The sequence below is a fragment of the Delphinapterus leucas genome, chromosome 3 (genome assembly GCF_059928025.1).
Source record: "Delphinapterus leucas isolate spDelLeu-1000000601 "Yukka" chromosome 3, BTC_Dleu_Yukka2, whole genome shotgun sequence".
Taxonomy (NCBI): Eukaryota; Metazoa; Chordata; class Mammalia; order Artiodactyla; family Monodontidae; genus Delphinapterus; species Delphinapterus leucas.
Genome location: NC_143131.1, coordinates 138468290 through 138491551, shown reverse-complemented (window position 1 = coordinate 138491551; position 23262 = coordinate 138468290). Strand labels below are relative to the sequence as shown.

Genomic DNA, 23262 nt, shown 5'->3' with positions numbered 1-23262 from the left:
GCCCATGCCACTATCACTTCGTCCCAGCTTACCCTTCCCCCTCCCTGTGTCCTCAAGTCCATTCTCTACGTCTGCGTCTTTATTCCAATCCTGGTCCTAGGTTCTTGAAAACCATTTTTTTTTGATTCCATATTTATGTGTTACCATACGGTATTTCTTTTTCTCTTTCTGACTTACTTCACTCTGTATGACAGACTCTAGGTCCATCTGCCTCACTACAAATAACTCAATTTCGTTTCCTTTTATGGCTGAGTAATATTCCATCGTATATATGTGCCGCATCTTCTTTACCCATTCATCTGTTGTGGACAATTACGTTCCTTCCATGTCCTGGCTATTGTAAATAGAGCTGCAATGAACATTTTGGTACATGACTCTTTTGAATTATGGTTTCCTCAGGGTATATGCCCAGTAGTGGGATTGCTGGGTCGTATGGTAGTTCTGTTTATAGTTTTTAAAGGAAACTCCAACTGTTTTCCATAGTGGCTGTATCAATTTACATTCCCACCAGCAGTGCAAGAGTGTTCCCTTTTCTCCACACCCTCTCCAGCATTTATTGTTTCTAGATCTTTTGATGATGGCCATTCTGACCGGTGTGAGATGATATCTCATTGTAGTTTTCATTTGCATTTCTCTAACGATTAATGATGTTGAGCATCCTTTCATGTGTTTGTTGGCAATCTGTATATCTTCATTGGAGAAATGTCTATTTAGGTCTTCTGCTCATTTTTGGATTGGGTTGTTCGTTTTTTTGTGATTGAGTTACATGAGCTGCTTGTAAATTTTGGAGATTAATCCTTTGTCAGTTGCTTCATTTGCAAATATTTTCTCCCATTCTGAGGGTTGTCTTTTGGTCTTGTTTATGGTTTCCTTTGCTGTACAAAAGCTTTTAAGTTTCATTAGGTCCCATTTGTTTATTTTTGTTTTTATTTCCATTTCTCTAGGAGGTGGGTCAAAAAGGATCTTGCTGTGATTTATGTCATAGAGTGTTCTGCCTATGTGTTCCTCTAAGAGTTTGATAGTTTCTGGTCTTACATTTAGGTCTTTAATCCATTTTGAGCTTATTTCTGTGTATGGTGTTAGGGAGTGTTCTAATCTCATACTTTTACATGTAGCTGTCCAGTTTTCCCAGCACCACTTATTGAAGAGGCTGTCTTTTCTCCATTGTATATTCTTGCCTCCTTTATCAAAGATAAGGTGACCATATGTGCGTGGGTTTATCTCTGGGCTTTCTATCCTGTTCCATTGATGTATATTTCTGTTTTTGTGCCAGTACCATACTGTCTTGATTACTGTAGTTTTGTAGTATAGTCTGAAGTCAGGGAGCCTGATTCCTCCAGCTCCATTTTTTGTTCTCCAGATTGCTTTGGCTATTCGGGGTCTTTTGTGTTTCCATACAACTTGTGAAATTTTTTGTTCTAGTTCTGTGAAAAATGCCAGTGGTAGTTTGATAGATATTGCATTGAATCTGTAGATTGCTTTGGGTAGTAGAGTCATTTTCACAATGTTGATTCTTCCAATCCAAGAACATGGTATATCTCTCCATCTATTTGTATCATCTTTAATTTCTTTCATCAGTGTCTTATAATTTTCTGCATACAGGTCTTTTGTCTCCTTAGGTAGGTTTATTCCTAGATATTTTATTCTTTTTGTTGCAGTGGTAAATGGGAGTGTTTTCTTAATTTCACTTTCAGATTTTTCATCATTAGTGTATAGGAATGCCAGAGATTTCTGTGCATTAATTTTGTATCCTGCTACTTTACCAAATTCATTGATTAGCTCTAGTAGTTTTCTGGTAGCATCTTTAGGATTCTCCATGTATAGTATCATGTCATCTGCAAACAGTGACAGCTTTACTTCTTCTTTTCTCATTTGGATTCCTTTTATTTCCTTTTCTTCTCTGATTGCTGTGGCTAAAGCTTCCAAAACTATGTTGAATAAGAGTGGTGAGAGTGGGCAACCTTGTCTTTTTTCTGATCTTAGTGGAAATTCTTTCAGTGTTTCACCATTGAGGACGATGTTGGCTGTGGGTTTGTCCTATATGGCCTTTATTATGTTGAGGAAAGTTCCCTCTATGCCTACTTTCTGCAGTGTTTTTATCATAAATGGGTGCTGAATTTTGTCGAATTATTTCTCTGCATCTATTGAGATGATCATATGGTTTTTCTCCTTCAATTTGTTAATATGGTGTATCACGTTGATTGATTTGCGTATATTGAAGAATCCTTGCATTCCTGGAATAAACCCCACTTGATCATGTTGTATGATCCTTTTAATGTGCTGTTGGATTCTGTTTGCTAGTATTTTGTTGAGGATTTTTGCATCTATGTTCATCAGTGATACTGGCCTGTAGTTTTCTTTCTTTCTTTTTTTTTTTTTTTTACGGTACTCGGGCCTCTCACTGTTGTGGCCTCTCCCATTGCGGAGCACAGGCTCCGGACCTGCAGGCTCAGTGGCCACGGCTCACGGGCCCAGCCGCTCCGCAGCATGTGGGATCTTCCCAGACGGGGGCAAAAACCAGTGTCCCCTGCATTGGCAGGCGGATTCAACCACTGTGCCACCAAGCAAGCCTCTTTTTTCTTTTTTTTAAAAATATTTTTATAAATTTTTTTTTAGTTTTCTTTCTTTGTGACATCTTTGTCTGGTTTTGCTATCAGGGTGATGGTGGCCTCGTAGAATGAGTTTGGGAGTGTTCCTCCCTCTGCTATATTTTGGAAGAGTTTGAGAAGGATAGGTGTTAGCTCTTCTCTAAATGTTTGATAGAATTCCCCTGTGAAGCCATTTGGTCCTGGGCTTTGTTTGTTGGAAGATTTTTAATCACAGTCTCAATTTCAGTGCTTGTGATCGGTTTGTTCATATTTTCTATTTTTTCCTGGTTCAGTCTCGGAAGGTTGTGCATTTCTAAGAATTTGTCCATTTCTTCCAGGTTGTCCATTTTTTTGGCATATAGTTGCTTGTAGTAATCTCTCATGATCCTTTGTATTTCTTCAGTGTCAGTTGTTACTTCTCCGTTTTCATTTCTAGTTCTATTGATTTGAGTCTTCTCCCTTTTTTTCTTGATGAATCTGGCTAATGGTTTATCAATTTTGTTTATCTTCTCAAAGAACCAGCTTTTAGTTTTATTGATTGTTACTATTGTTTCCTTCATTTCTTTTTCATGTATTTCTGATATGATCTTTATGATTTCTTTCCTTCTGCTAACTTTGGGGTTTTTGTTCTTCTTTCTCTAAGTGCTTTATGTGTAAGGTTAGGTTGTTTATTTGAGGTGTTTCTTGTTTCTTAAGGTAGGCTTGTATAGCTGTAAAGTTCCCTCTTAGAACTGCTTTTGCTGCATCCCATAGGTTTTGGGTCGTTGAGTTTTCATTGTCATTTGTTTCTAGGTATTTTTTGATTTCCTCTTTGATTTGTTCAGTGATCTCTTGGTTATTAAGTAGTGTGTTGTTTAGCTTCCATGTGTTTGTAGTTCTTACACATATTTTCCTGTAATTGATATCTAGTCTCATAGTGTTGTGGTTGGAAAATATACTTGAAATGATTTCAATTTTCTTAAATTTACCAAGGCTTGATTTGTGGCCCAGGATATGATGTATCCTGGAGAATGTTCCATGAGCACTTGAGAAGAATGTGTGTTCTGTTGTTTTTGGATGGAATGTCCTATAAATATCAATTAAGTCCATCATGTTTAATGTATCATTTAAAGCTTGTGTTTCCTTTTTTATTTTCATTTTGGATGATCTGTCCATTGGTGAAAGTAGTGTCCCTACTAGTGAAGTAAAGATAGTGAAGTCCCCTACTATGTTTGTGTTACTGTCGATTTCCCCTTTTATGGCTGTTAGTATTTGCCTTATGTATTGAGGTGCTCCTATGTTGGGTGCATAAATATTTACAATTGTTATACCTTTTTCTTGGATTGATCCCTTGATCATTATGTAGTGTCCTTCTTTGTCTCCTGTAATAGTCCTTCTTTTAAAGTCTATTTTGTCTGATATGAGAATTGCTACTCAAGCTTTCTTTTGATTTCCGTTTGCATGGAATATCTTTTTTCATCCCCTCACTTTCAGTCTGTATGTGTCCCTTGGTCTGAAGTGGGTCTCTTGTAGACAGCATATATAAGGGTCTTGTTTTTGTATCCATTCAGCCGGTCTATGTCTTTTGGTTGGAGCATTTAATCCATTTACATTTAAGTTAATTATCGATATGTATGTTCCTATTACCATTTTATTAATTGTTTCGGGTTTATTATTGTAGGTCTTTTCCTTCTATTGTGTTTCCTGCCTAGAGATGTTTCTTTAGCATTTGTTGTAAAGTGGGTTTCATGGTGCTGAATTCTCTTCGTTTTTGCATGTCTGTAAAGCTTTTAATTTCTCCATCAAATCTGAATGAGATCCTTGCTGGGTAGAGTAATCTTGGTTTTAGCTTTTTCTCTTTCATCACTTTAAATATGTCCTCCCACTCCCTTCTGGCTTGCAGAGTTTCTGCTGAAAGATCAGCTGTTAACCTTATGGGGATTCCCCTATGTGTTACTTGTTGTTTTTCCCTTGCTGCGTTTAATATTTAATTTTTGATAGTTTGATTAATATGAGTCTTGGAATGTTTCTCTTTGGATTTATCCTGTATGGGACTCTGTGCTTCCTGGACTTGATTAACTACTTCCTTTCCTATACTAGGGAAGTTTTCAACTATAATCTCTTCAAATATTTTCTCAGTCCCTTTCTTTTTCTCTTCTTCTTCTGGGACCCCTATAATTCGAATGTTGGTGTGTTTAGTGTTGTCCCAGACGTCTCTGAGACTGTCGTCAATTCTTTTCATTCTTTTTTTCTTTATTCTGCTCTGCAGTATTTATTTCCACTATTTCATTTTCCAGGTCACTTATCTGTTCTTCTGCCTCAGTTATTCTGCTATTGATCCCTTCTGAAGATTTTTAAATTTCATTTATTGTGTTGTTCATCTCTGTTTGTTTGCTCTTTAGTTCTTCTAGGTCCTTGTTAAACGTTTCTTGTATTTTCTCCATTCTATTTCCAAGATTTGGATCATGTTTACTATCATTATTCTGAATTCTTTTACAGGTAGACTGCCTATTTCCTCCTCATTTGTTAGGTCTGGTGGGTTTTTGCCTTGGTCCATCTTCTGTGTGTTTCTCTGTCTTCTCATTTTGCTTAACTTAATGTTTTTAGGGTCTCCTTTTCCTAGGCAGCAGGTTCGTAGTTTATGTTGTTTTTGGTGTCTGTCCCCAGTGGCTAAGTTTGGTTCAGTGGGTTGTGTAGGCTTCCTGGTGGAGGGGACTAGTGCCTGTGTTCTGGTGTATGAGGCTGGATCTTGTCTTTCTGGTAGGCAGGTCCACGTCTGGTGGTGTGTTTTGGGGTGTCTGTGGCCTTATTATTATTTTATTAGGCAGTCTCTGTGCTAATGGATGGGGTTGTGTTCCTGTCTTCCTAATTGTTTGGCATAGAGTGTCCTTCACTGCAGCTTGCTGGTCGTTGAGTGGAGCTGGGTCTTGGTGTTGAGATGGAGATCTCTGGGAGATTTTCACCGTTTGTTATTGCGTGGAGCTTTGAGATCTCTTGTGGACCAGTGTCCTGAACTTGGCTCTCCCACCTCAGTGGCACAGCCTTGATGCCTGGATGGAGCACCAAGAGCCTGTCCTCCACATGGCTCAGAATAAAAGTGAGAAAAGAAAGAAAGAAAGAAAGAAAAAGGTAAAATAAAATAAAATATAGTTATTAAAGTAAAAAATAATTAAGGAAAAATTGTTTGTAAGTTAAAAAAATAACAAAAAAACGTGCACAGACAGAACCCTAGGACAAATGGCAACAGCAAAGTTATACAGAGAAAATCAGACACAGAAGCATACACATTCACACTCACAAAATGAGAAAAAGGGAATAAAATATATATATCGTTGCTTCCAAAGTCCACCTCCTGAATTTAGGATGATTCGTTGTCTATTCAGGTATTCTACAGATGCAGAGTACATCAAGTTGATTGTGGAGATTTAATCCGCTGCTCCTGAGGCTGCTGGGAGAAATTTCCCTTTCTCTTTGTTTGCACATCTCCAGGGGTTCGGCTTTGGATTTGGACCCACCTCTGCCTGTAGGTCGCCTGAGGGCATCTGTTCTTCGCTCAGACAGGATGGGGTTAAAGGAGCATCTATTTCGGGGGTTCTGGCTCACTCAGGCCGGGGGGGAGTGAGGGGTAAGGATGCAGGGCGAGCCTGCAGCAGCCAAGGCCAGCATGACGTTGCACCAGCCTGAGGCACGCCGTGCCTTCTCCCGGGGAAGTTGTCCCTGGATCACGGGACCCTGACTGTGGCGGGCTGCACAGGCTCCCAGGAGGGGAGGTGTGGATAGTGACCTGTGCTTGCACACAGGCTTCCTTGTGGCTGCAGCAGCAGCCTTAGCATCTCATGCCCGTCTCTGGGGTCCGCGCTGATAGCCGTGACTCACACCCATCTCTGGAGCTCCTTTAAGCAGAGCTCCTAATCCCCTCTCCCGCGCACCAGGAAACAAAGAGGCAAGAGAAAGTCTCTTGCCTCTTCGGCAGCTCCAGACATTTTCCCAGACTCCCTCCCAGCTAGCTGTGGCGCACTAGCCCCTCAGGCTATGTTCACGCAGCCAACCCCAGTCCTCTCCCTGGGATCCGACCGAAGCCCGAGCCTCAGCTCCCAGCCCTCACCCATCTCTGCGGTGAGCAGAGGAGCCTCTTGGGCTGGTGAGTGCTGGTCGGCACCGATCGTCTGTGCGGGAATCTCTCCGCTTTGCCCTCTGCACCCCTGTTGCTGCACTCTCCCCCATGGCTCCAAAGATTCCTCCCTCCACCACCCGCAGTCTCTGCCCGTGAAGGGGCTTCCTAGTGTGTGGAAACCTTTCCTCCTTCACAGCTGCCTCCCACTGGTGCAGCTCCCGTCCCTATTCTTGTGTCTGTTTTTTCTTTCTTCTTTTGCCCTACCCAGGTACGTGGGGAGTTTCTTGCCTTTTGGGAGGTCTGAGGTCTTCTGCCAGCGTTCAGTAGGTGTTCTGTAGGAGTTGTTCCACATGTAGATGTATTTGTGATGTATTTGTGGGGAGGAAGGTGATCTCCGTGTCTTACTCTTCCGCCATCTTGAAGCTCCTCTGTAAAAGTTGTAATTTCTCCATCGAATCTGACTGGGATCCTTGTTGCATAGAGTAATCTTGGTTGTAGGTTTTTCCCTTTCATCACTGTAAGTATGTCCTGCCACTCCTTTTTTGTTTGCAGAGTTTCTGCTGAAAGATCAGCTGTTAACCTTATGGGGATTCCCTTGTATATTATTTGTCTTTTTTCCCTTACTGCTTTTAATATTTTTTCTTTGTACTTTATTTTTGATAGTTTAATATGTGTCTTGGCATGTTTCTCCTTGGATTTATCCTGTATGGGACTCTCTGTGCTTCCTGGACTTAATTAACTATTTCCTTTCCCATATTAGGGAAGTTTTCAACTATAATCTCTTCAAATACTTTCTCAGACCCTTTGTTTTTCTCTTCTTCTTCTGGGACCTCTATAATTCAAATGTTGGTGTGTTTAATGTTTTCCTAGAGGACTCTGAGACTGTCCTGAATTCCTTTCATTCTTTTTTCTTTATTCTGCTCTGCATAGTTATTTCCACTTCTTTATCTTCCAGGTCACTTATCCATTCTTCTGCCTCAGTTATTCTGCTATTGATTTCTCGTCGAGAATTATTAATTTCATTTATTGTGCTGTTCATCATTGTTTGTTGCCCTTTAGTTCTTGAGGTCCTTGTTAAATGTTTTTTGTATTTTCTCCATTCTATTTCCAAGATTTTGGATCATCTTTACTATCATTACTCTGAATTCTTTGTCAGGTAGAACTGCCCATTTCCTCTTCATTTTTTTGGTCTGGTGGGTTTTTACCTTGCTCCTTCATCTGCTTTGTGTTTCTCTGTTTTCTCATTTTGCTTAACTTACTATGTTTGGGATCTCCTTTTCGCAGGTTGCAGGTTTGTAGTTCCTGTTGTTTTTGGTGTCTGCCTCCAGTGGCTAAGGTTGGTTCAGTGGATTGTGTAGGCTTCCTGGTGGAGGGGACTAGTGCCTGCGTTCTGGTGGATGAGGCTGGATCTTGTATTTCTGGTGGGCAGGACCTCATCCAGTGGTGTGTTTTGGGTGTCTGTGACCTTATTATGATTTTAGGCAGCCTCTCTGCTAATGGGTGAGGTTGTGTACCTGTCTTGCTAGTTGTTTGGCACAGGGTGTCCAGCACTGTAGCTTGCTGGTCGTTGAGTGGAGCTGGGTCTTAGCGTTGAGTTGGAGATATCTGGGAGAGCTTTCACCGTTTGATATTATGTGGAGCCAGGAGGTCTCTGGTGGCCCAATGTCCCAAACTTGGCTCTCCCACCTCAGAGGCACAGGCCTGACACCTGGTCGGAGCACCAAGACACTGTCAGTCACACGGCTTAGAAGAAAAGGGAGAAAAAAAAGAAGGAAAGAAAGAAAAAATAAAATAATGTTACTAAAATAAAAAATGAAAAATAATTATTAAAAAATTTTAAAAAAGTAATTAAAAAAAAGAAGACAGCAACCAAACCAAAAAACAAATCTACCAGTGATAACAAGTGCTAAAAACTCTACTAAAAAAAAAACAACAAAAAAACCAGGCAGACAGAACCCTAGCACAAATGGTAAAAGAGAAGCTATACAGATAAAATCACACAAAGAAGCAAGCTTATACACACACTCACAAAAAGAGAAAAAGGAAAAAAAAATATATATCATTGTTCCCAAAGTCCACTGCCTCATTTAGGGATGATTCGTTGTGTATTCAGGTATTCTACGGATGCAGCGTATATCGAGTTGATTGTGGAGATTTAATCTGCTGCTCCTAAGGCTGCTGGGAGAAATTTCCCTTTCTCTTCACACAGCTCCTGGGTTTCAGCTTTGGATTTGGCCCCCGCCTCTGCGTGTAGGTCGCCGGAGGGCATCTGTTCTTCTCTCAGACAGGACGGGGTTGAAGGAGCAGCTGATTAGGGGGCTCTGGCTCACTCAGGCCGTGGGGGAGAGAGGGGCACGGAGTGCGGGGCGAGCCTGAGGTGCGCCGTGCCTTCTCCCGGGGAAGTTGTCCCTGGATCACGGGACCCTGGCAGTGGCAGGCTGCACAGGCTTCTGGGAGGGGAGGTGTGGATAGTGACCTGTGCTCGCTCACAGGCTTCTTGGTGGCAGCAGCAGCAGCAGCCTTAGCGTCTCATGCCCGTCTCTGGGGTCCGCGCTGATAGCCGTGGCTCGCGCCCATCTCTGGAGCTCCTTTAAGCGGCGCTCTTAATCCCCTCTCCTCATGCACCAGGAAACAAAGAGGCAAGAGAAAGTCTCTTGCCTCTTCGGCAGCTCCAGATCTTTTCCCGGATTCCCTCCCGGCTAGCCGTGGTGCTCTAGCCCCTTCAGGCTGTGTTCACGCTGCCAACCCCAGTCCTCTCACTGGGATCCGACCAAAGCCTGAGCCTCAGCTCCCAGCCCCGCCCGCCCCGGCAGGTGAGCAGACGAGCCTCTCAGGCTGGGGAGTGCTGGTTGGCACTGATCCTCTGTGCGTGAATCTTGCCGCTTTGCCTTCTGCACCCCTGTGGTTGTGCTCTCCTCCGCGGCCCCGGAGCTTTCCCCCTCCGCCACCCGCAGTCTCCGCGCGCGAAGGGGCTTCCTATTGTGTGGAAACCTTTCCTCCTTAACAGCTCCCTCCCACTGGTGCAGGTCCCATCCGTATTCTTTTGTCTCTGTTTATTCTTTTTTCTTTTGCCCTACCCAGCTACGTGGGGAGTTTCTTGCCTTTTGGGAAGTCTGAGGTCTTCTGCCAGTGTTCAGTAGGTGTTCTGTAGGAGTTGTTCCACGTGTAGATATATTTCTGATGTATTTGTGAGGAGGAAGGTGACCTCCACGTCTTATTCCTCCGCCATCTTGAAGGTCTCTCCCGAGGTTTCTCTTAAGCCTCAGGGTTTTTTTTTTACGAAAAACCGTTGGCCAGGTATCATGACTAGAATGGCCATTAGAGATGAACAGTATTGGTTGATTCTCAGTCCCACCAAGTAGGACATATCATTTGGTTGTTAATAAGTTGGTGTTTGGAATCAGAGGGACCTGGATTTCCACCCTGACTTTATATAGTAGCTTAGGTGAGTTACTTAATTTCTTTGTTTGCCCCATCTGTGAAATGGTATAATAGTCTCTATATCAAAGGAGTGTTATAAAACCTAAGTGATATAACGTACGTAAAGCACTTACTACAGCACCAGCCTCATAGCAGTCAATCAATTAATAATAGATATTATTCTATGGTGAGGGCTTTCCGTAGTCTGCTTATGTGGGTTTAATAATGACGTAATATTTTGTAAACACAACTTTGGGTTTACCTCTAGGAGAACCCAAAGCTGTACCTGGTCCAGAACACAAATGAATCTGATTAAGAAATAAGAGAAGCTAACGCATGAAATATGAGAAAATAATTCACATTCAGAGTGTTTTAAGCCTTTGTTGAAGTCAGATAAGGATGCACATTGTATGAATTGTTAAAAAGCAGCTAAAATCTAGAATGCTTATGTGATTCTGAGATTTTACTGGGAAAAGCTAACCATGAGATATAAATTTATTATTTAAAATAATTTTGTTTAAAAGCTGTACTGATGTATCTGTAGAGTTAGAAACCAGGCATTTGATGTAAGGCTTCTTGAAGAATGGGAAAGACAATTGCATGCCTCAAAGAATTTTTATAAGTTCAGTGTAACTGTCTTTCCAGTGAATTGATGTTAATTAATGTTAACTCTGATGGGAATATGATTACTGTTTTCTTTCAAAACGAATATATTCATATACAGAAAAGCAGATCAACCATGTGTTTATGAACAGGAACCTACTTTAGCATTAATTGGGAGGTTTGTTTGCTGGATTTTGCTCCCCTTTCTACTCCTAATTATATGCAGCCTTAAGCAGGTCACTTATGCTCTTCGTGCATTAATTTCCTCACTTAATATTTTTTATTTTTATCTTTGTGGGGGATAAAATGACATATTAAATGTTGATTATGCAGGTCAGTGGTTCCTAATCAGGTATGATTTCGCCCCCCAGTGGACATTTGGCAATATCTGGGGACACTTTTGGTTGTCCTACGTGAGGTAGGGCCATGCTATTGGCATCTGATGGATAAAGGCTATAACTTATGCACAACATCCTACAATGGACAGGACAGGCCCCACCCTGTCCTCCTCCTGCCATATTAAAGAATTACCATAATCATGAAATTAGTTGAAGATTTTTCTCTTTTTACCGTTGAAGAATTCAGAAAAATATTTATGAGTATTCTCTACTTTATATCGTCCTAAAATTTGTAAACAGGATTTTTATGAACAGATTAGGGAAGTCCTCTTCCATTCTAGGCCCAGTGCTGGGTGCTGGCGTGCAATGAAGGACCAACTAGTTATGATCTACGGCTTCACACAGTGTCGGTCTTGTGGATGAGTCAGATAGTGACAAGTAAGCAAAGAAATGCTTAACAAAATTTACAATACATTGTCATAAGGGAAAACAACAGGGAAGCCTCTCTGAAGAGGTGACAGTTGAGCTGAGCCTTGAAGAGTAAAATGGTGCTAGTCTTTTAAAGGATGAGTAGAAGGATGTTCCAGGTAGTGGGATGAGTGTGTTTACTGGTTTTGAGGTGGGAAAGAACTTGGCGTGTTAGAGGACCGGAAAAAAGCTAGTATGACTGGAATGTTGTTAGTGAGAGGGAGAGGGGGTGAAATGAGGTTAGAATGAATAAAGACACAGGCAGTCACCAGAGCATGTGAGCTCTTGGAGACTCGTTAACGAGCTTGGATGATTTTGTAAATATAAGGGAAAGCCAATGAAAGGATTTAGGCAAGAGACTTAAATGTTCTTATTTATGGTTTTAAAAGGATCCCACTGATGTTGTAGGGAAAATGGATTGGATTGGGGCAAGGATAAAAGCAGGAGATCAACTGAAGTTGATTGGAGTAGCCCAGACAAGAGATGATCATGGCCTGGACATGGGTAGTGGCAATGGAGCTGAAGAAAAGCTGATGGAACCCAGACACAGATTAAAAGTAGAATAGATAAAACTTGATGATAAAGGGGATAACTTTAGAGGAGTGTGAAGAAAAGAGAAGAGTCAAGGATGATGTAGGTTTCTGGTTTGAAAAGCTGTGTAGGTGCAGAATGGTGCCATTTAGTTAAATGTCAATGACAGAGGGGAGGGAGAGGTTATAGGGAGCAGACGCCAGGAGTTCTGTTTTGGATCTAATCATACTGAGGTGCTTGTGAGTCTTCTAATTGGAGATTCCAAGCAAGCAATTGTAGAATACCTGTCAGGAGCCTAAAGGGAAGTCAGGTTAGAGACATAATCTGGGAGTCACCTACAAAGAGGAGTTAATTAAGACCACAAGAATAGATGTAATCATGCGAGAAGAGGTGTAGAGAAAGAACAGTAGTTGGGGGCCTAGGGCTGAGCACAGAAGGACTTAAATATTTCAAATCCGGCCTGAAGAAATGCAAAACATCAGTGAACAAATGTGAACAGTGTATGTTCACACTTGTTAAATATCCTATTCTACCCTCTCCCCTACCCCTCAAATTTAAGTTCCATATTATCAGTCATGCTTCTTTTGCTCACTGAGCTAATGGAATTCCAGTATTAGCCTTCAAACTCTAGCCACCTGTAATTGCTGGTGCAAGAAATCTTGGTGCTCCAAGGAGAAAAATTTCCACCTTCTCTTGTAGCTGCAGATTCTGTTTTGTTTGCACCATAAAATTCTCTTTGCAATGGATATTTTTAATCATAGTATCTTGTAAGACACCGGGACTTTACATATTGATAGGTTCTATGAAAATAACCTTTAACCTCTAAAATGTCTGTAAATCTCATTAGTTTTGCTTAAGAATGTGTGGCCCAAAAAATAATATTTCAGTTGACATCTTTGTTTTCAAAAAACTTTAAATACTTGTGAGTTTTCTTTGTTAAACCAGAAGGGGAGCATTCTTCCTCTACATGTATGAAGGTACACCACCACCAACAAAAGAAACCTAAATCTCTGCTAATTTCTTATTTGAACAAAATATTTCAGAAATTAAAAAAAAAAAGACCTTTTAATATGACAGACAGAAAGAGCTAGCAAAGGAGGTTGAGGAATCACCAGATAGGCTGGTGAAATACTAGGAGAGTGGAAGAAAAGAGCCTAAATTTAGAAAAGAGTGTTTCCAGGAAGTGATCAGTTATGGAGAGATGTCTCAAAAGGTGTTGACTGAAAATGTCCACTAGATCTTTATAGCATGGAAGTGATTGGTGATCTTTGTCTGACCAGTTTCAGTGGAACAGTGGAGATGGAAGCCAGTCTGGGCTAGGCTGTTTGGAAGGTGGAAAAGGCAAAGACTGTCTGTGTGGGGAAGAAGATACAGAGGAGGTGGGTGTAGGGCACTGAAGGAGGCAGCAAATATCTTTTAAGCAGCATGAAACCAGCTTGTTTCACCACGTAGCACATGATAATTTTGTAGGACTTTTCATTTTCATTTCCAAGACTTCTATCAAGTCAGTGGGATAGGTCTTTTATCTCCATTTTTATTGACAAGGAAATAGATAATCAGTTACTTACTCAAAGTTTCAAAGCAAGTCAGTACTGAGTAACAGAAGCCAGGGCTTGAAACTAGGTCTACAGAATCAAGGCCAGTACCCTTTTTTCTTGCATATATAAGGGGAGGCAATGTTCAGGAGAGGCGGAAGTGACCCAAGAACAAAGCATCCATACCAAATTAACAAATTTCTCCAGTCTAACTGGCGCTACACTTGGTTCCTACCTTTTGTAATTGAATGAAATGGTGGATGGAACATGCCTAATTCTTTGCAGAGGACAGGAGACCCTAGGCTCATTGCACAATGAAAATGGTACATTTCTAAAGGAAAATTCAAAGAACCACCATTTAGACAGCAAGAAGCAATTGAAGAGAATTTAAAAAGCTAAGCATCAGCATGAGAGACACTCATCGTTCTTGCTTCAACTATGCTGACAAGAAGTGCTGGATCCTGGAAGTATCAGTATCAGATATACCTTTTATGGGCTCACATGGTACATCTTGGTCTCTCCGGAATTCAACAGCAACACAATGAGAAACTGCATCAGCTGGACATAGGAAACGTATCTGCTTAACTCTTGAGCAGCTTGAGTTTAAAATAGGAATACCATTTTTATGTCATATTCCTTGAATTTGTCAGATTCTTTTAAAGTATCTGAATTTGTTCAAGGTGTAAAAATATTGAGATAAATTGAAAAACGTTCTATTGATATTTCTTACCCTTGAATATATGCAGAAAGCAAATATCAACATGGAATCTCTAAGAAATATCCAATTAAAAAAAACAGGGTTATTTGCAATTTTTGAAGCCTGAACACCTTGCTGGGATGGTGGTCCTGGTTTATAAAGTTCTAAAAAAGTTAGGTACGATGTTTTTTCTTTTTAAAATTTAATTTATTATTTATTTATTTACTTTTGGCTGCATTGTTTTTTTTTTTTTTGTGGTACGCAGGCCTCTCACTGATGTGGCCTCTCCCGTTGCGGAGCACAGGCTCCGGACGCGCAGGCCTAGCGGCCATGGCTCACGGGCCTATCCGCTCCGTGGCACGTGGGATCTTCCCGGACCGGGGCATGAACCCGTGTCCCCTGCATCGACAGGCGGACCCTCAACCACTGCGCCACCAGGGAAGCCCTGCATTGGGTTTTTGTTGCTGCGTGCGGGCTTTCTTTAGTTGTGGCGAGCAGGGACTACTCTTCGTTGGGGTGTGTGGGCTTCTCATTGTGGTGGCTTCTCTTGTTGTGGAGCACAGGCTCTTGGCGTGTGGGCTTCAGTAGTTGTAGCACGCGGGCTCAGTAGTTGTGGCTCGCAGGCTCTAGAGCACAGGCTCGGTAGTTGTGGCGCACTCCGTGGCATGTGGGATCTTCCCGGACCAGGGCTCGAACCTGTGTCGTCTGCATTGGCGGGCGGATTCTTAACCACTGCGCCACCAGGGAAACCCACGACATAGTTAAAATGATGTCAGTTACATACTGTATGATTCCAACTATATGACATTCTGGAAAAGGCAAACCTAAGGAATTCCCTGGCAGTCCAGTGGTTAGGACTCTGCGCTTTCACTGCCAAGGGCGCCGGTTCAATCCCTGGTCCGGAAGCTAAGATAAGATCCTGTGAGCTGTGCAGCATGGCCCCCCAGCAAAAAAAAAATCAGTGGCTGCCAGGGATTAAGGGGGAGGGAGAGATAAATAGGCAGAGCACAGAGGATATTTAGGGCAGTGAAACTACTTTGTGTGGTACCATAATGATGGATACATGCCATTTTACCTTTGTCCAAATCGAAATCCATGGAATATACAACACCAAGAGTGAACCCTAAGGTAAACGATGGACTTTGGGTGATTATCATGTGTCAGTGTAGGTTCATCATCAGTTGTAACAAATGTACCATTCTGCTTGGGATGTTGATAATGTGGAGGCTATGCATGTATAGGGGCAGGAGGGATATGGGAAATCTCTGTACCTTCTCCTGAATTTTGCAATGAACCTGAATGAATTCGTGACCAGTCATGTTTTCCTCTAAACCCCTATACATTTCCCCTCCTTCTGTGTTATTTTAAAGAAATTCCCAGGTATTATATTAATGAAGTTTTTTTGCTTTAATTTAAATCAACAGAATTGCATATGCTTGCTTTATATAACTTAAATGTATATAGTATATGATATACATTGTATAATATATGTTGTATGTTCTCAAATATCATACCTCTCTATCTATTTTCTCCACTGTGGGAATTGTAATAAATTCAAAATTTTCATTAATATTTATTTACTTTTTAACAGGTAGTACATGCACACAGTTCACAATTCTAAAGACTTGAAAAGGTATCCATAAAAAATTAAGATTTCTCCTTCTCCCTCCTCTTCTCCCTCTCTCCTCCCTCCAGCCACTGTGTCTGGTTTATGTATTTGTTCATAGATATTCTGTGTATGTATAAAAGTGTGTGTGTGTGTGTGTGTGTGAGAGAGAGAGAGAGAGAGAGAGAGAGAGAGAATATTTTGCTTACTCTGACTTTGTTTTTTTCACATAACAATATGCCTTGGACACCTTTCCTTAACAAGATTTATAAAGTGTAGAGCTGCCTAATTATTTTTAAAGGCTGCATAGCATTTCATTTTGTGATGCTACTATAATTTGTTTAACCCACTTCTATTGCTGCACATATAAGTTATTTCCACCCCTTTGCTGTAATATATCTTACATAAATTCCAACTCTCTGGTACATTTTTAAAAACTGAATGCCTTGGAACCAATGTTATAAGTACATTCTGACTTTCTTTTTCTACCCATTCTTTGTTCTAGTCTCTTTGCCCTCATTTCCCACCCACAGCCTCCTCACCACGTTTTTGGCATGTGATTGAAAGTCAAGGGCCATGCCTTGCTCTTAAGGCAGTGACACAGTGATGATCAGGAGGCTTAACTTTCCTTGGCTCAGCTGAAACCAGCTAAGCCTGGCAGCCCAGCCCATTGTAGGATAGTAAAGCTGGATACTTTAAATTCAACCCTGTCATTTAATGGTAAACTGAGGCCTAGGAAAATTAATTATTTTACCCAGTTCCTCAGGATTCTTAACTTCTTTCTCAGAGGAGAGAGTCACAAAAAGACTGAAAAAAGTCTAAAGATATTTCTTCTTAAAGGGAGATATAAACTTGTCTTAGAGTGTGGCTTCTGTACTTAAGGAGTAAATGAGGAGAATGTTCTGCTGACATCACTGGGAGAAAAGGAGGCTGTGGTATGTATCACTTGCCCTTATTCATATAGCGCATCTAGCAAGACAGGGGGGATAAACCGTTTTTCACTGAGTTCCCCTTAAGGTTCATATTCATAACATCTTTTTCCCACTCTAAGCCTCTCCTTGGATGCTCATGATACCTTATTTTACATGAATAATAGTAACAGCAACAACAACAGCAATAACAGCAGCAGCTTACACTTGCACGCTTTAAACGTGTTCATTTAATCCTTACAGGCGTCCTATGAGGGAGGTACTATTACAAGTGGAGAAACTCAGGGCAAAGAACAAAAATAACTTGCCTAAGATCACAGCTAGTAAATAGCCAAGCTGAGATATGGGTTTGGTCAGGCTCCAGAATCTGTGTTCTTAAGCCTGATGCTATACTTCCCTTTGAATAACAATGTTTGGGAGATGGGGAGTGGGAGTGACCTGGACCAGTTCACAGATATTCAGATTTTTTGCCCTAGTAGTGGGGCCAGGAGTTGGATGGACCTGGAGTTCTATATGCTTGAGCCAGGTCTGGATGGGATGGTACTACTCACGGACTTCCAAGGACACACCAAGAAAGATCATAAAGCAGACAACCAGGCAGGACGCTAGTCAAGTCAGGCACACACTTCAGCCAGAGGATTAACATAGGGGAGCTGTGCAGAGTCTGAGGGAGGCAACAGAACAGAAGCTAGAGCTGTTGGGAAAGAGTAGACAGGTTCAGCATGGAGGAAAATAGACTTCCCTCAGAGTTTCCTGAAATGTGGGAGCCCAACATCAGAGACTTTTTTTAAAATTAAAAACAATTTATTTATTTATTTACTTATTTATTTATTGGGGCCACACCACGTGGCATGTGGGATCTTAGTTCTCTGACCAGGGATCAAACCCGTGCCCCCTGCATGGGAAGCGTGGAGTCTGAATCACTGGACTGCCAGGGAAGTCCCCAGGGACTTTTAAAAAGAGCTTGTACCCTCCTTTGTGGGGGAGGAGATTTGATAGGGGTGTTGCTTCACTAACACAATTCTGTACAATAATTACATGGGAAGGTGGTTAAATATTCAGATTCCTGGGCCTCATGCCCTGAGGTTCTGAGGTAGAAGGTCTGAAACTGGCCCCTGGAATCCTGTCTCCAGCAAACACCTCAGGCAGTTCTGAAGCAGGAGTTCCATGGCCTTCACTGTTGAGAGACTGTAGATAAGTATGGAGAGGCAAATTGTTTCTTTCCTCTTGACCTCAAATCCCATTTACTTAAATGATGGAAAAGAATGATGTTTGGAAATTTCACAGTAGAGACTAATCTGTATTATAGAAAAAGGAGAAAATATCCACAGGGATGTGGGCAGGGGAGGCGTTGCCATGTTATTTGTCTGTTGGCTGGGTCCACGTCAGAGAAAGCTGCAGCAGGGATTCTTCACTTGGTTGTATCTTTAATTAATTAATTAATTAAAAAAATTTTATTGGAGTGTAGTTGATTTACAATGTTGTGTTAATTTCAGGTGTACAGCAAAGTGAATTAGTTATATATCTACATATATCCAGTCTTTTTTTGGATTCTTTTCCCATATAGGCCATTACAGAGTATTGAGTAGAGTTCTCTATGCTGTACAGCAGGTTCTTATTAGTTATCTATTTTTTAAAATGAATTCATTTTATTTTTTATTTATTTATTTTTGTCTGCGTTGGGTCTTCATTGCTGCATGTGGGCTTTCTCTAGTTGTGGCGAGTGGGGGCTACTCTTCGTTGCAGTGTGTGGGTTTCTCATTGCGGTGGCTTCTCTTGTTGCGGAGCATGGGCTCTAGGACCATGGGCTTCAGTAGTTGTGGCACGCGGGCTTTAGTAGTTGTGGCTCACGGGCTCTAGAGCACAGACTCAGTAGTTGTGGCACATGGGCTTAGTTGCTCTGCGGCATGTGGGATCTTCCCGGACCAGAGATCGAACCCATGTCCCCTGCACTGGCAGGTAGATTCTTAACCACTGTGTCACCAGGGAAGTCCCAGTTGTCTATTTTATATATAGTAGTGTGTATAACTGGGAGATTGGGATTGACATATACACACTTGGTTGTATCTTTCATGTGCCTGGGAGTGTCCTGTTTTCTGTCCCCAAGAAATCTGAAGATCAAAGGAACAAGCTAGATTGAGAACTTTATTCATATTTTCAGCACTTATATAAAATAATAATTAGACATTCATTAGCCACGTATGTGTGTCAGACACTGTTCTAGGATTTTGGAGGTATACAAGTGAACAAGTCCTTGACCTCGTGAGGCTCACAGTCTGGGGAGTAATTGAAAGAGATGGGATTGCACAGTGGCTAAAAATGCAGTCTCTGGGGTTGAAACCGCACAACTCAGATTGGGACTTAAACCCACTGTCTTTTAATTAAGATGACACACCTGGTCTCAGGACCTACTGAAGTTCAGGTTCTTTATGTCTCAGTGCAGAAAGAATTTAATGAGACACAAAGTGATAGGTAAGAAGTGGATTTATTTAGAGAGATACACATTCCATAGACAGAATGCAGTCCATCTCAGAAGGTGAGGGCAGCCCTGGGAGAAACACACTTCTCTGTGAGAGGCCCCAAAATACGGGGTGGTTAATTTTTTTTTTAATATCTTTATTGGAGTATAATTGCTTTACAATGGTGTGTTAGTTTCTGCTGTATAACAAAGTGAATCAGCTATACATATACACATATCCCCATATTTAGGGTGGTTAGTTTTTATGGGCTATGTAATTTCATAGGCTAATGAGTTGGAGGGTTATTCCGACTATCTTGGAGAAGAGGTGGGGATTTCCAGGAATTGGGCCAGGAATTGACCTTTTATGGTAGGCCTCAGAACTGTCACAGTGCCTGTGGGTGGGTCATTTAGCTAATGAATTACCATGAGCATATAATGAGGCTCAAGATCTCCTGGAAGGCGAATCTTCTGCCATCTTGGGCCTAATTGGTTCTAACCAGTTTTTGTCGTCTCCTCCAGGGCTCTGTCATTCTTTAGAGATTGTGCCCTGCCCCCTTGCCTCCTGTTTCAGGGTCAGACTGCCTGGTGCAAACCCTGGCTTCACCACTTACTTACCGTGTGACCACTCTATGCCTCAGTTTCCTCATGTATGAAAAGTGGCTGATAATGACACCTCTCATAGAGTCCTAAGGGTTAAATGTGGGAATGAATGCAAAAATTTTACTGTAGGCCTGGCGTATGAGTTAATACACAGCATTGTTTTTCCAAGGTTAGTCTTCTTTTGGAGTCTTTGGTTTATAGCTCTTGGTAGTCAACTTCCTGGATTATCTTCATTCCCTCTCTACCTAAGTGGAGCTGCAGGTCAAGGAGAGCTTCCTACATCCCCAGTAATCTTCACTCATAAAGAACCTCCTCTGAGCTTCAAACTTGGCTACTTGTTGCAACTGAAACTTATAAATTATGTAATCTGGTTTGTGCCCAGCCTAAAGTTTTGAATTATTTGAGTCAGTGTGGGAAAATGTTGAGGGAAAGGAAAAAGAAGTGATATTCACTCCATGTGATTTTTAAAAAGTATTCTGTATGAATATTCAAGACCTTCACCAGCACTAGTCACAGCAGAGAAAGGCTGGCCTAACATTTGCTCCCTCAAGTGTAGCCTGTTTTTCTCCAGACAATTTTATGTAAAATATCTACATTATGAAAAAGAAAATTAGAGTGAGATACTAGGAAGGGATAGATGGAGCCACTGTGTGCTTTGATAATTCTGCATCTGAGTAATTAAGAATACCCTCAAATGCTTCCAGATTCTACTGAGCTCTTTCTCAGGAAACTGCAGAATAATTCATTCCTATTACTCACCATTTTAAGGACAAACCTCCCGTCATGGATGTGCTTTTGCAAAGGAGAACTACATAATGGCTAGACTAATTGAGAATGTTTACATATCAAATGCAAAGTTTGGGGAGGATTTGGAAATAAATTCAATGGGAATCAAGGCTGGAGTCCATTTGGCTTTCAGATTGGAACATGCTGCCTTTTAGATTGGAACCTTATTTCTTGGTCTGATCAGAGCACAGTCTAGGCCCTAAGGATTGGTTAAAAACTTTTCTTTCAAAAGTCTTCCCAGATTCCATTTATCTCAAAAGAGAAGAAACAGGCTGATCTGCATTCAACAACTGACTGCCCCAGAGCCTCTGCAGTGTGAAGATTTGAAATCGACTTTCTCCCTGGAGGATGTTTCTTGTATGCAGGAAGGGAAAAAAAGTCAGCTAAGCCAAGCCATCTTTAAAGATCTTCTCTCGGAAGCAAGGTACAAACTGTGCTCTTTAGACAATACATTTCCAATGTTCTAAGCTGTGACCTTCCCTACTTCAAATGAATACCAGTGAAAATCGATTCCTCCCTGAGTGAGAAACAGAATTTACTGGGGTTAGGAGGTAGGTGAGAAGGGAATTTAGTATATGAAGGTAATAGTAGTTTTTCCTGGGGTTTCTGGACCTGCTAAGCAAGTTTTCTCTAAGGGGAAAAGAACTTTAAGGAAAGTGGGATGTTTACTTCAATCTTGGAATTCAAGAAAATTGAGACTTTTGTCACAAAACGGACATTCAGAGACCTTTGAACATAAATGTACTCCTTCCTCAACAGGCAGAGCACACTCCAGTCTGATCATGTTTATCATGACTTTGACAATCATGATGTTGGGAAAAGCCTAAGAACTGGGTTGGGCAGACCTGGGTTCAAATCCTGCCTCTGTCGCTGTTAGCTCTGTGTTCTAACCTCTATAACCTCACTTTCTTTATCTATAAAATGGAGATAAGAGAGCTCCTCAAGATGGCGGAGTAGAAGGACGTGTGCTTATTCCCTCTTGTGAGAGGACAGGAATCACAACTAACTTCTGAACAATCATCAACAGGAAGACAAAAAAAATCCCACATCCAAAGACAAAGGAGAAGCCACAATGAGACTATATGAGGGGCACAATGACAATAAAATCAAATCCCATAACTGCTGGGTGGGTGACTCACAAACTGAAGAACACATAAACCACAAAAGTCCACCCACTGGAGTGATGGTTCTGAGCCCCACGTCGGGCTTCCAAATCTGGGGGTCCAGCAAAGGGAGGAGGAATTCTTAGAGAATCAGACTTTGAAGCCTAGCGGGATTTGATTGCAGGACTCTGACAGGACTGGGGGAAACAGAGACTCCACTCTTGGAGGGCACACACAAAGTAGTATGTGCATCAGGACGCAGGGGAAGGAGCAGTGACCCCAGGGAAGACTGAACCAGACCTACCTGCTGGTGTTGGGGGGTCTCCTGCAGAGGCGGGGGGTGGCTGTGTCTCATCATGAGGACAAGGACACTGGCAGCAGAAGTTCTGGAAAGTACTCCTTGGCGTGAGCCCTCCCAGAATCTGCCATTAGCCCCACCAAAGAGCCGGGTAGGGTCCAGTGTTGGGTCACCTCAGGCCAAACAACCAACAGGGAGGGGACCCAGCCCCACCCATCAGCAGGCAAGTGGATTAAAGTTTTACTGAGCTCTGCCCACCAGAGCAACAGCCAGCTCTACCCACCACCAGTCCCTCCCATCAGTAAACTTGCACAAGCCTCTTAGATAGCCTCATCCACCAGAAGGCAGACAGCAGAAGCAAGAAGAACTACAATCCTGCAGCCTGTGGAACAAAAACCACATTCCCAGGAAGATAGACAGGATGAAAAGGCAGAGAGCTATGTACCAGATGAAGGAACAAAATAAAACCCCAGAAAAACAACTAAATGAAGTGGAGGTAGGCAACCTTCCAGAAAAAGAATTCAGAATAATGATAGTGAAGATGATCCAGGACCTCGGAAAAAGAATAGAGGCAAAATTCGAGAAGATGCAAGAAATGATTAACAAAGACCTAGAAGAATTAAAGAACAAACAAACAGAGATGAGCAATACAATAATTGAAATGAAAAATACGCTAGAAGGAATCAAAAGCAGAAGAACAGATAAGTGGCCTGGAAGACAGAATGGTGGAATTCACTGCTGCAGAACAGAATAAAGAAAAAAGAATGAAAAGAAATGAAGGCAGCCTAAGAGACCTCTGGGACAACATTAAATGCAACAACGTTTGCATTATAGGGGTCCCAGGAGAAGAGAGAGAGAAAGGACCAGAGGAGATATTTGAAGAGATTATAGTAGAAAGCTTCCCTAACATGGGAAAGGAAATAGCCACCCAAGTCCAGGAAGCACAGAAAGTCCCATATAGGATAAACCCAAAGAGAAACATGCCGAGACACATAGTAATCAAACTGGCAAAAATTAAAGACAAAGAAAAATTATTGAAAGCAGCGAGGGAAAAGCGACCAATAACATACAAGGGAACTCCCATAAGGTTAACAGCTGATTTCTCAGCAGAAACTCTACAAGCCAGAAGGGAGTGGCATGCTATACTTAAAGTGATGAAAGGGAAAAACGTACAACCAAGATTACTCTACCTGGCAAGGATCTCAT

General features: G+C 41.7%; 1 long non-coding RNA gene across 2 annotated transcripts in view; it reads left to right on the top strand.

Moving 5' to 3' along the window:
• The window catches only part of LOC111185507 (uncharacterized), a 267106-nt gene that overhangs the window by 66403 nt on the left and 177441 nt on the right, over positions 1–23262 (top strand). The window lies entirely within an intron of this gene.